This window comes from Natator depressus, chromosome 2 (assembly GCF_965152275.1).
Source record: "Natator depressus isolate rNatDep1 chromosome 2, rNatDep2.hap1, whole genome shotgun sequence".
Lineage (NCBI taxonomy): Eukaryota > Metazoa > Chordata > Testudines > Cheloniidae > Natator > Natator depressus.
Genome location: NC_134235.1, coordinates 241,145,345 through 241,160,059, shown reverse-complemented (window position 1 = coordinate 241,160,059; position 14,715 = coordinate 241,145,345).

Sequence of the window (14,715 nt, the reverse complement as noted above, 5' to 3'; positions counted from 1 at the left end):
ACCAGATGGGGAGATATGTTTTTGCATGGACTACCGTAAGCTAAATGCTGAAACTAGCCCAGACAACTATCCAATGCCACACACAGGTGAACTATTGGAGAAACTGGGATGGGTCCAGTTCATCTCTACCTTGGACTTAACCAAGGGGTACTGGCAGGTACCGCTAGATGAATTCGCCAAGGAAAGGTCAGCCTTCATCACACATCGGGCTGTATGAATTTAATGTACTCCCTTTCGGGCTGCAGAATGCACCCTCCACCTTCCAAAAACTTGTAGATGGTCTCCTAGCAGGACTGGGAGAATATGCAGTCGTCTACCTTGATGATGTGGCCATATTTTCGGATTCCTTGGCAGAACTCCTGGAACATCTACAAAAAGTCCTTGAGCGCATAAGGGAGGCAGGACTAACAGTTAAGGCTAAGAAGTGTCAAATAGGCCTAAACAGAGTGACTTACCTTGGACACCAGGTGCGTCAAGGAACTATCAACCCCCTACAGGCCAAAGTGGATGCTATCCAAAAGTGGCCTGTCCCAAAGTCAAAGAAACAGGTCCAATCCTTCTTAGGCTTGGCTGGATATTACAGACGATTTGTACTGCAATACAGCCAAATTGCCACCCCACTGACAGACCTAACCAAAAAGAAACAGCCAAATGCAGTTCAGTGGACTGAAGAGTGTCAGAAGGCCTTTAACCAGCTTAAAGTGACACTCATGTCTGACCCTGTACTAAGGGCCCCGGACTTTGACAAACCGTTCCTAGTAACCACAGATGCATCTGAGTGTGGTGTGGGAGCAGTCTTAATGCAGGAAGGACCGAATCAAGAGTTCCATCCTGTCGTGTTTCTCAGCAATAAGCAGTCTGAGAGGGAAAGCCACTAGTCAGTCAGTGAAAGTGAATGTTACGCCATTGTCTACACTCTGGAAAAGCTACGCCCATACGTTTGGGGACAGCGTTTCCACCTGCAAACTGACCATGCTGCACTACAGTGGCTTCATACCACCAAGGGAAATAACAAAAAACGTATTCAGTGGAGTTTAGCTCTCCAAGATTTTGATTTCGACATATAACACATTTCAGGAGCATCTAACAAAGTAGCTGATGCACTCTCCCGTGAAAGTTTCCCAGAATCAACTGGTTAAAATCGTCCCTAAGGTGTGGAAAATATTGTTAGTTTTTATACAGTTAGTAGTATATTTAGAGGTGCATGTGTCTTATTAACTCTGTTTTCTCGTAGAGTTCCAGGAAGAAATCGCAGCCAGTGTTTCACCCTATCTGTGATTTGGGGTGTGTGTCATAAATATAAAGGAAAGGGTAACCACTTTCTGTATACAGTGCTATAAAATCCCTCCTGGCCAGAGGCAAAATTCTTTCACCTGTAAAGGGTTAGGAAGCTAAGGTAACCTTGCTGGCACCTGACCCAAAATGGCCAATGAGGGGACAAGATTCTTTCAGCTCTGGAGCGGGGTGTGTGTGGGGGGAACAAAGGGTTTGGTCTGTCTGTGTGATTCTTTTGCTGGGAACAGATCAGGAATGCAAGCCTTCCAACTCCTGTAAAGTTAGTAAGTAATCTAGCTAGAAAATGTGTTAGATTTTCTTTTGTTTAATGGCTTGTAAAATAAGCTGTGCTGGAGGGAATGTATATTCCTGTTTTTGTGTCTTTTTATAACTTAAGGTTTTGTCTAGAGGGTTTCTCTATGTTTTGAATCTGATTACCCTGTAAAGTATTTACCATCCTGATTTTACAGAGGTGATTCTTTTACCTTTTCTTTAAATAAAATTCTTCTTTTAAGAACCTGATTGATTTTTCTTTATTCTTAAGATCCAAGGGTTTGGGTCTGTGTTCACCTGTACCAATTGGTGAGGATATTATTTTCAAGCCTTCCCCAGGAAAGGGGGTGTAGTGCTTGGGGGGGGGGATATTTTGGGGGAAGATGTCTCCAAGTTGTCTCTTTCCCTGTTCTTTGTTTTAAATGCTTGGTGGTGGCAGCATATGGTTCAAGGACAAGGCAAAGTTTGTACCTTGGGGAAGTTTTTAACCTAAGCTGGTAAGAATAAGCTTAGGGGGTCTTTCATGCAGGTCCTCATATCGGTACTGTAGAGTTCAGAGTGGGGAAGGAACCTTGACAAGGGGTAACATGGGCCTGAATTGCTAATGATTTGGGGCAGTCATTCATCTCTTTTGTGCATCACCACTGCTTCATAGATGATTGTGTATGTTTAGCAGTAGCCTACTCTCTGCAGGCTCAGCCTGAAGAAGCAATAAGAGTTACAATCTCTGTGGAAAATGTAGATCTTCCAGCCATAACCACATGTAGCAATAGTGCTGGTGTTTTAAATTGGGGTGATGATATCTTGACAAGTGGTTTGGAGAAACACAACACAAGCACTAAAGGAGGCTTTAATAATATAATGAGATTTCTGGGGAATATCTTTATTTCTTCTGGTTTTATTCTTTCTGAGAATAATCAGACCATGACATAAGACTAAGTTTAAGAACCAAAAAGCTGAGTTGAAGAGAAAATAGTTTATAAAAAGTATTTTGAAAGATTGGAGAGCTTCCAGTTCATCTTGATTGGAAATGAATTATGTACAGTGATGCTGATGTGCCTTAGGTCTTTATAAACTATGCTACTTTGCACTTGAAGTACTATTTCAATCTGGGATCTGAAAGCACTTTGAGGATAACAGGAAAGGTAAATATTGTTGCCCTTCTGCTGAATGGTAGTAGATGTTGGAGGCTTGCAGATCAGCTTCCCAGTGGAGAAGATATCAGTGATGTGGAGTCTGCATATAGTCTAGACGTAACTTGTTTTATTCACCTGTATACAACAGTTCTGCAACAGCCGTGGTCAAACTGAATGAAGGCAATCTGTGTTTTTCTGTATCAGAGGGGTAGCAGTGTTAGTCTGTATCCACAAAAACAATGAGGAGTCCGGTGGCACCTTAAAGACTAACAGATTTATTTGGGCATAAGCTTCCATGGGTAAAAAAACACTTCTTCAGATAAAGCTTATGCCCAAATAAAAGCTGCTAATGACACCCCACAGCAAATGTCCCCAAAGTTGAACATTTTGTTGTACGCTAAGAAAAAGAACCTAAATGACTGTGTGTAGCAGCGCTGCCTGGTGACAGCTGTAATAACAATATTATTCTCTCCACTTATAGATGGGGAAATTAAGGGACAAAGCAAGTTAAAGACTTGCCCAAGGTCATACAGCAAGTTGGTGGTAGAGGCAGGTAGTGAATCCAGGACTCTTGGTTCTCAGCCTGGTGATCATTCCATCAGACCACACTGCCTGTCTCCTTTATATTGCTGAGACCCTGTCTGACGTTGTTAATCAGGCAAAACTCCCACTCCTACTAACCTAGGGCAAGTCTACACCACTGCTTAAATTGATCTAATTTATGTGGCTTGGGGTGTGAAAAAGATACCCTCTGAGCTATGCATGTTACAGTGACCTAAATGCTATCCACACCGCGCTATGTTGGTGGGAGATGCTCTCCTGCTGACATAGCTTCCGCCTCTCACAGAGGTGGAGTAACTATGCTGATGGGAGAGTGCTCTCCTGTCAGCATAGAGCGTCTTCACTAGATGATATAACGCTTCTCGTGTAGACCTGCCCTTAGTAAAAGCTGCAGTACCACGTCCTTAGTGTCCATGTTTTTCTATGTGTTTGGAATAAAGGCAACAAAGAGCCACAGGTAAGCTAGGAAAATATCTGCTTTATTAAGATGCTTAATTTTAACTGAGTTTCAATTCAAACTACATGAGTAGCCTGAGGCTGTATTTCACACTGGCCCTGAGAAACGCCAATTCTTCCCCCACAGCACATTCAATAACAAAACAGTTAACAAACGTAACATCACCAGAACAACTCTTACGGCCTAATCACTGATCCTGAGAATGAGACACTATCACCTAGTAATTTAGCTCAGATTAACCCTTTTGTGGGTGCCATAATACTATGTATATGTGTACCACAGCCCCTCTACTTGGTATGACCAGAACCACCCATGTGTGTCTCATAAGCCCTATACTACTAACAACTAGCAGAGATTCTCCTTTAGCTAAAGTAATAGTGGCCTGTGCTATTGAAACAGGAGGACCTGGGTTATCTCAGCTGTTGCTGTGAAGTGCTGAGAGGCTGTGGTGTGTAGTATAGTAACAATTAAGTTCTAACAAAAACAACGAGGAGTCCTTGTGGCACCTTAGAGACTAACAGATTTATTTGGGCATAAGTTTTTGTGGGCTAAAACCCACTTCATCAGATGCATGAAGTGAAAAATACAGTAGGCAGGTATATATATTACATGAAAAGATGGGAGTTACCTTACCAAGTGGGGGGTCAGTGCTAATGAGGCCAATTCTAACAGGGTAGATGTAGCCTATTCCCAATGGTTGACAAGAAGGTGTGAGTATCAACAGAAGGAGAAGTACTTTTTGTAGTGACCCAGCCACTCCCAGTCTTTATTCAGTCCTAATTTGATGGTGTCAAGTTTGCAAATTAATTCCAGTTCTGCAGTTTCTTGTTGAAGTCTGTTTCTGAACCTGTCTACTGTATTTTTCACTCCATGCATCTGATGAAGTGGATTTTAGCCCACGAAAGCTTATGCCCAAATAAATTTGTTAGTATCTAAGGACTCCTCATTGTTTTTGCTGATACAGACTAACACGGCTACCCCTCTCAATTAAGTTCTAGGTGATCATGGACTGGTGACACTATACAGTGCACTTTTACGCAGTAAAGAATTAAGGTCCAGGACTACATGATACCTCAGTTCCCACCATTAGCTTTAACAACATGCCAGTAGTTCTGTTGATATGGTCAGACTAAGCCAGGCCACACTGAGGGATTCTTCATTTTGAGACAAGATGAGGCCCTTTGTTGGAGTTCACTGTATCATGTAGCTGCCTTGGATGCATAGCATTTAGAGACAGAGGCTTAACAAAAGTCTGCCTGAGGACAATGAGATTGTGTGCTTCATTACTGTCTTTTGTATTTAAATGGCCAGTGGGGCAATTAACATAGGGCTCATTACACAAGAATTTCAATAGTTTTCTCTGCTTATTCATCATAATATTTCCTCTGAGAATACCAGAAGCTATGATTAAATACGAGAGTAATTCATGTAGTTTTTCTATTGATGTTTTCATCACCTTTTTTTAGGCGGGGGGGGGGGTTCAATTGTTTTTGACACTCCCTTTCTGTTGTACTTGTGGCAAATATGCACAGCCCTTTGCATGTGAATGTCTGCTCATTGACGTCTCGTGGCGGTTATTCCCTGCTGGCTGCACAAACAAGCCCAAATCAGAATGATCAGTGCAATAGCATTAATGATCTAGGTGGGTAATACTGTGTTATAAGAGCCACAGGACAATCCCTAGTAGGCTCAATGGACTATATGCTACAGTCACCCTGATCCTGCATTGTGTAGTGCGTGGGTAGAGTAGGCCACAGGGCTGCAGATAGGTGCAGCAGTCTGCCTTTGCACAGTGGGCCGCAGGAGTGAGGTCTAAGAAGTCTGTTAATCAGTGAGACCAAGTGGCAGAAGGACTGGTGAACAACACAGGAGATCTGGGGTATATCCTCACCTCTGGCACCGATCTGGAAGATTTTGGGTAACTCACTTCATGTCTTTGTGCCTCATTTTTCCCCACTTTTAAAACGGGGGTAATGATACTGACTTCCTTTGCCCTTGAAATCTGTGGATGAAAACTATGCAAACTAGGCATCATTAGTATCCTGCCATTTTGCAGGAATGTGTGTATATCTTCTGAGTACCACTGTTTGAGTAGAACAGGTAGGGGGAGAAACGGGGGGGGGAGGGGGGGGCAAAAAAAAGAACAAGAAAAAAAAAAGGAAATTTGCACAAATTTAAAAAGGCTTTTTGAAAATGCGAGGAGCTTGATGATCAAAAACAGGGAGGAAAGGTGAACAAATGTGCCAAAAGTTTTCTTAATATTTTATTTTGAATGCTGGAATTTCAAAATTTGACCAGTGCTATGTTTGAGGGACAGGATGAACACGCTGTCCTTTGACCACTCACCCTTGATTTTTAAGCTTGATTTTTAAGTCACAATGAGCTTTAGGGAAAATTTTTTGAAAGCTTTGGCTTTTAATGGGACTTAGGAGCCTAACTCACTTAGAGACTTGAAAATGTTAGCCTTTGCTTCCAAGTGCTGAATTCCTGCTTTGAAAATGTACAGGTCACTTGTGCTAAAATTCAGGAAACTACTGGGGTTTACAAACATAAAAAAATCCCTTCCCTCCCCCACAAAACCACCCCATCATCTGAGCATTCACAATGGAATATAGGAGGACTATAAGAATACCATAAATACCACAGGAGCAAAATTTGCCCATTTGCTGATGAATACGGTAGCAAATCTGTTTTCTCATGATTTGATTAGCTCTATTGCTGATATTTGCTGCTTATTCATACAGTAGATGAAGAGAAGGTCTGGACATCCACAGTTCAGACCTGGAGGAGGAACCATTTGAGAAGATAATTTTGCCTGTGTTCATTCTATCATATTGCTAGCGGAGGAAGCTAATTCCACCTAATTGTGCTAAATGCCTGGTGATTTGGAGATGGGAACCTAATTATCTTCATCAAATTGATTTCATTTTGGTTACTGCACAGCTATTAGTGGAATGACAATAAATTTTGGTCTCTTTGATCAGGACTGGAGTTTAACCAACATTCCTAAAGTCATTAATGTTTTATGCCTCCCCCAGGCTAATGATTTGATTACAGTGCAAATGTACTGTAGCCAAACACTTCATCTATACATTATAGGTGATGGATAGTGGATGACAAAAAAACAGGTTGCAACTAGAGACAACGGCTTGCAATCCTGTGAAATCACGATAGTCCTTGGAATTCAGGGAGAGGACATATATTTAGAGGCTTTATTTTGACTGCACACTGGCCATGTAAGATTTGCAGCATCCAGGTGAGTCAAGTCCAGAAGCTCTATCAGCTTGGTCATTTCCTTTTGGCTCACCTAGGAGAGCTGTAGCTTATGGGCGGGGGGTCATGGTTCATGCCATGCATATGATGCACAGTGAGTCTGACTGCATGATTCCTTTGGTTTAACCCTGTCCTGTCAGATGGCCATGATTTCACAAAGGCACCAACAATCTGTTCAATGAGTTGTGTCAAAATGTGATGGGAAGTAACAAAGCTTATACTGAGAAGGATTTCAGATGACTGTGTGCAAAAAATGGGCCTGGAGGGGTTTTTGCATGCAAAGCTGCCTGGGTACAAGTGGAAGCACATAAAAATCAGGCCTATAATGACCAGCATTACAAATGGCTACTGTTGAAATATTCCTCCATACAATGTACCATCATTGTCATCTATCTCTATTTATTACCTGCAATGCTGGTGATGTCCAAGTAATCATGCCTCTTTAAATACCATAATATGATTGATACATTTCAGCCTGTACCTCCGGGGAGGAAGAATTCTACATAATGATTACACTCTGTAGGGAAGAAAGACGGTCTAGGTGAATATCAAATGAATGTTCTTCAATTTTTTTTGCCCATCACAGTTGTTGGTTGCTGTTACTTGTAATGTTCTTGCTTGCTTGCGTGTCATCTCTTCACCTAAGACATAAACGAGTCAGAGAGAGGAAGGTTGGTCCAGTTGTTGGCACACACAGAGTTGGGAGACTTGGGATCAATGAACTGCTCTGACACATACATCCTGTGTGACCTTTGATAAGTCACTAAGTGCGAGGGAGCACAGGTCTCAAACCTCGGTCAGCATGGGAGGTGGGTATAATGGGCTAGGGGAGGCTAATTCTCCCTTCTCATAGAAGTTCAGGGTTGGAAGAGACCTCAGGAGCTCATCTAGTCCAATCCCCCTGCTCAAAGCAGGACCAACCCCAATTAAGCCAAGCCCTGACTCCTCCCATGCTCTGCCCTCTCCCCCAAGCCAATGGGAGCTCAGTTCCAGTCAGAGGCCAGCGGCCCAGCACTGGGGCTGATGTGGGGTCCGGTGGCCCAGTGCTGAGGCCAGCGCTTGGGGTGGCTGGCAGCCTGGTGCTGGGGCTGGTGCTGACGGCAGCTGGTGGCCCGGGTTGGTTTGGACGGGGCTCCTCTGGCCATGGGGATTGAGGGGGAGGGAGGCGCTCAGGGCATCTGTCTTTAACACTCAGATGCCCAACTCCCAATTGGGTCAATACCCCAAATAAATCCACCAACTGATGTGCCAAGACTACTTCTGCCCCTGCTTTCCCTGCCAGTTTGGGACTCCAGCACCCTGTCTTGCTGGGCCAGATATGCCAGTCTGCTCCAACACAGACCCAGGATCTGAACCACGTGCCCCAAAGCTGCAGACTTAACTGAAAGCAGCTTAAGGAAAGTTCCTGTCTTTAACACTCAGATGCCCAACTCCCAATGGGGTCTAAACCCAAATAAATCGGTTTTACCCTGTATAAAGCTTATACAGAATAAACTCATAAATTGTTCACCCTCTATAACACTGATAGAGAGAGATGCCCAGCTGTTTGCCCCCCCCAGGTATTGATACATACTCTGGGTTAATTAATAAGTAAAAAGTGATTTTATTAAATACAGAAAGTAGGATTTAAGTAGTTCCAAGTAGTAACAGACAGAACAAAGTAAATTACCAAGCAAAATAAAATAAAACATGCAAGTCTAAGTCTAGTACAGTAATAAAACTGAATACAGATAAAACCTCACCAGTTCCAGTAAGCTTCCTTTTACAGACTAGTCTCCTTCTAGTCTGGGTCCAGCAATCACTCACACCCCCTGTAGTTACTGTTCTTTGTTCCAGTTTCTTTCAGGTATCCTTGGGGGTGGAGAGGCTCTCTCTTTAGCCAGCTGAAGACAAAATGGAGGGGTCTCCCAGGGGTTTAACTAGACTTTCTCTTGTGGGTGAAGATCCCCTCCTCTCCCCTGAGCAAAGTCCAGCTCCAAGATGGAGTTTTGGAGTCACATGGGCAAGTCACATGTCCATGCATGGCTCAGTTTTTTACAGGTAGCAGCCATGGGTCACATGCTACCTTGAACGTCCTCAAGTAGACTTCCTTTGTGAATTGGAGCATTCCAAGATCTATTGTCCTCTAAGTGCTTCTTGATTTGCGCATTCCTTTCTCAAGAAGCTGACCAAATGCTTTACAAAGGTTACTTAAAAATCAAGCCAGTACACAGCCAATATTCATAACTTTGACTAGAAAAATGATACATGCATACAATTAGGATGAATAGATTCAGTAGATCATAACCGTTACAGAGAAATGTTACGTGGCATATGTAGCATAAAACATTTTAGTTATGTCATATATACATTTAGAAGCATATTTCCATAAAGCCTTATGGGGGGCACCATCACAGAGACATCTTGCCTCTTCAGTTGGCTCAGACTCACTATTTAAGCCAGAAGAAGGCACAGGACATTGTCTGAGCAACTGGGTGAATTCATGGCTGGTTGCTATATCAGACCCTGCCTTCTCACCTGACTCCTGAGCCCTGCCTTGTTCCTGATTCCTACCATGGGCAGTGGGTATAATAGGCCTGGGGAGGCCGGACCCCCAGTTGTGGGGTTTTTGGGGGAAGTTTTTGATTTATTATGCCCATGCAGGTTCCGGCATGGCTGAGGAGGCAGTATATGCTATTCAGCTTCCTGGATTCATCAATAATCTCCCTGGACTCCAGGGAGATTACTGATGAACCCAGGAAGCTGTGTAGCAAACACTGTCTCCTCAGCCACCCCGGAACCTGCATGGGGCATAGCAAAAGTTTCTTTTGGATCAGAGAGATGCTTTTCCCCAGGGAGCTTGGGGTCTGGGAAGGGTAGGCATGGAGTGGCTGCAGCTGGCCGAGGACTCCTTGGGCAGGTGTATGTGGGTGCTTCAGACTCCTCTAGGCAGGGGTGTGTGTCTCAGGGCTCTGGCCATGGGGAGGACAGGGGGTCATGGGGCTCCGGCTGTGGGGAGGCAGGGGGTCTTGGGAATCTGACCATGGTGGGGGAGGGACGCAGGCAGAAGGGGCAGAGCCGGGGCTAGCCTCCCCGAAGTGGGGGTCCACCCGCCCCCATGATTCCTACTCTCCTGTCCTACTCTAGATCCCTGCTGCCATGCTCCTGGCTACTGACTCTGACTCCAACCCCTTTGTTTGATTCCTGGCTTTGAGTCTGACTCTGACTTCGAACTCTGGTTCCTGTCTCCTGATCACCACTGCTCTGACCACTTGGTCTGACCACCTAATTCCTGGTCTACAACACTAAAGTACAAATTCTTAAAGATATTTAAGTGCCTAACTCCCATGGATGTCATAAAAACTAGGTGCCTAAATGCCTTTGAGGAACTGGGCGAGGAACTGGGCTTAGTCTTTCAGTGCCTCTGTTCAGTGCCATCAGGGGGGATGTTATGATGATAAATACATTAGATATTGTGAAGTGCTCAGATATGATAGTAATGGGGTGATATATTTACTTTTGAGATTAAGACAGGGAGTCAGTATTACTAGAATTATGACCAGCATCTAAAAAAATTGCATCACAGCTGACAGTAGGCATTTTTCAAGCGCTAACTCCTTATACATTGAGATAAACAGTACTCCACATTATTTGTGATAGCACCACCTAATGACTGAAGGTCCAATACTTTTATTTTATTTTATAGAAGGAGAGGAAGACTGAGAAATGTATGCCCCACCTCTAATATGTTAATCCCTCCCCAGTACAAATATAGTCAGAATATCTGATCTGCGGAAGCTGACACACACTATGGCTCCCAAACTGCCAGTCATTGTGCATGCAGCCAGTGGGGAACTGCATAAGCATAACTTACTGAAGGAGCAGAGCCCTTATGCATGCTTCCCTAAAGGAATACGGATATTTAGAGAACTCTTAGTGTCAGAAAGAAAGACAAAGCAGAAGCTGAATCAGCTGCTTGAAGTCAAAGGTGTATGGTAAGCTTCTTGCCAGTGTAAAAATCCACTTGCTCAGAGAGTTACTTTTTTGACACTGTCCAGGAAAATTTTTACAGTGCACAAGACATAGCACTGTAGTGAGCAAAAGGTGAGGACCGTGAAGGTGAAGGAGGTGATGATCAGCTTCCAGGAACAGCTGGCAATTAATTTCAGCAATTGCGATTTTCACACGCTGGCATGTATACACAGATCACATCATCTTGAAGTCTGGTCTTGTCTCTGCACACTGATTGGAATTCCCAGCATTGATGCTTTAAAGTGTGTTAAATTCCATCTGACATTTTCCCTTATTTTGAGACATGATGATGTGGTGCTTTAAAAATAATATAAAAAAAGGGCAGTGTAACTGTTTGCAGCTCAAGCATTTATAACAAATTATGGTTTTCTTAAAATGCTAAAGTATTCCACGCTCTTCTGTGAAAAATGATTATTCAGAGACTAATACAGAAGGATGGTCTTGGGAAAGAAGTGTGTAGTCCTAGAAGATAGAAGCAGATAAGCTAGCAATTTCAGAGTGAACTTCAGTGATGTAAAATAAATTCAGAGAATCATGCAAATAGAGCTGGAAAAGACCTGCTAGATTTTTCTAGAACATAAGGCCAGCCTTACTGGGTCGGACGAACGGTCCAACTGGTCCAGTATCCTCTCTTCGACAATGACCAATGCCAGATACTCCAGAGGGAATGAAAAGAACAGGGCAATTATCGAGTGATCTGTCCTTGGTCGTCCATACCCAGCTTCTGGCAGTTAGAGCCTTAGGACACCCAGAGCATGGGGTTGCATCCTTGACCAGCTTGGCTAATAGCCATTGATGGACCTATCTTCCATAAATTCATCTAATTCTTGTTTGAACCCAGTTATACTTTTGACCTTCACAACATTCCTTGGCAACAAGTTCCACAGCTTGATTGTGTGACAAAGTACTTCCTTTTGTTTTTTTAAACCTGCTGCTTATTAATATCTTTGGGTGACCCCTGGTTTTTGTGTTATGTGAAGGGGTAAATAACATTTCCGTATTCACTTTATCCACACTATTCATGATTTTATAGACCTCTGTCATATCCCTCCTTAGTCGGCTCTTTTCCAAGGTTCGCAGTCCCAGTTTCCTCATATGGAAGCTGATCCATCTTCTAATCATATTTGTTGAACTTCTCTATACCTTTTACAATTCTGATATATCTTTTTTCTAAAGGGGTGACCAGAACTCCATGCAGTATTCAAAGTGTGGGCAGACTATGGATTTATATATAGTGGCGTTATGATTCTGTTTGCTTTTTTGACTGCTGCTGCACATTGAGCGGATGTTTTCAGAGAACTATCCACCATGACTCCAAGATCTCTTTCTTGAGTGGTAACAGCTAATTTAAACCCCATCATTTTGTATGCATAGTTGGGATTATGTTTTCCAGTGTGCATTACTTTTCACTTACCAACACTGAATTTCATCTGCCATTTTCTTGCCCACTCACCCAATTTTGTGAGCTCCCTTTGTGACTCTTTGCAGTCAGCTTTTGACTTAAATATCTTGAGTAGTTTTATATCTTCTGCAAATTTTGCCACCTCACTGTTTACCCCTTTTTCTGTATCATTTATGAATATGCTGAACAGCACTGGTCCCAGTTCACAGACCTGGGAGGAGGATCACTACTATTTACCTCTTTTCATTCTGAAAACTGACCATTTATTCCTACCCTTTGTTTTCTGTCTTTTTACTGGTTACTGATCCATAAGGGGACCTTCCCTCTTATCCCATGACTGCTTACTTTGCTTCAGTGTCTTTGGTGAGGGACCTCGTCAAAGGCTTTCTGAAAGTCCAAGTACGCAATAGCCACTAGATCACCCTTGTCCACATGTTTGTTGACTCCCCTCAAAGAATTCTAATAGATTGTTGAGGCAAAAGCCTTTACAAAAGCCATGTTGACTCTTCCCCAACAAATCATATTCATCTATGTGTCTGATAATTCTGTACTTTACTATAGTTTCAACCAATTTGCCTGGTACTCAAGTTAGGCTCACTGTCTTGTAATTGCCAGGATGGCTTCTGGAGCCTTTTTAAAAAATTGGTGTCACATTAGTTATCCTCCAGTCATCTTACACAGAAGCTGATTTAAGCGATAGGTTACATACCACAACTAGTCGTTCTGCAAGTTCATATTTGAGTGAATACCAGCTGGGCCTGGTGACTTATTACTGTTTAATTTATCAATTTGTTCCAATACCACTCTATTGAAACCACAATCTGGGACGGTTCCTCAGTTTTGTCACCTAAAACAAATGGCTCAGGTTTGGGAATCTCCCCCACATCCTCTGCAGTGAAGACCAATCAAAGAATTCATTTAGCTTCTCCATAATGGCCTTATCTTCCTTGAGTGCTCCTTTAACACCTTGATCGTTCAGAGACCCCACTGATTGGCAGGCTTCCTGCTTCTGATGTACTTAACATTTTTTTCTGCTGTTAGTTTTTGTGTCTTTTGCTAGTTGCTCTTCAAAGTCTTTTTTGGCCTGCCTAATTATACTTTTACACTTGACTTGTTAGAGTTTATGATCCTTTCTATTTTCCTCAGTAGGATTTGACTTCCAAGTTTTAAAGGATGCCTTTTTGCCTCCAACCGCTTCTTTTACTCTGTTTAGCCATGGGGGCACTTTCTTGGTCCTCTTACTATGTTTTTAAATTTGGGATATACCTTTAATTTGAGCCTCTATTATGATGGTTTTTAAAAAGTTTCCAGGTAGCATGAAGGCATTTCACTCTTGCAGCTGTACCTTTTAATTTCCTTTTAAATAGCTTCCTCATTTTTGTGTAGTTCCTCTTCCTGAAGTTAAACGCTACTGTGGTGGGCTTCTTTGATATTTTTCCTCCCACAAGGATGTTCTATTCACCCCTTAGATCAGATCTTATGCTCCACTTAGGCCTAAATCAAGAATCGTCTCTTCTCTTGTGGGTTCCATGACTAGCTGCTCCAAGAAGCAGTCATTAATGATGTTTATTAACAGTTAATGGTGTCCATTAACAGATAATACTTAATCCATTTTAAGTGCCAAAAAGTTTTCTATCTCTAATTAATCTGGCATTTACAGTACACAGTGTTTGTATGCATTGATGTCAAAGGTGGTAAACTTTAGCTGGAGAAAAAAGAGGCTCATACAAATTGCCTGCGGTCATATAAGAAGTGTGTGGAAGTATCAGATTAGAACACAGGACTCCTGACTCCCTTTCTTTAGTTACAAGACTATCCACCCTTCCTCTCAATTTATATAGTTCAGCATAATGAAAAACAGCATATAGGAAGTAGACAGCAAACTATGCCAAGAGATCAAAGCCCTGTACCGAGCAGAAATATTTCAAACAACCATATTCACAAATAAACCCAATTCTCCTATTGACAGGAACGTATTAGATGCAACTGTTTATACCTCAGCACATATCAGAAGACATCACTGAGCAATAATTCTGCTAAAATAGCCAGATTGAAATCCCATTCTGATACATGAATAAAGGAAACAATTTCTATCTCTGTTAATGTGCCTGAGATGAATACTTTACAGGCTGCTGATGGGCTGTGACGTGTCTATTTCCAGCTCCTCCTGAGGTGTTAGCATCTTTCATTCTGCAAATGGTCCTCGCTCTCATCACAGGAGGTATTTAGACTTATGAAGAAGCTTTTTCAAGTAAGGAAGATCATGCAACAGGGAATAGTGAAGTTATTGGGAGCTATCTGTATGCCTCAGCCAAGTAGTGAGGTGT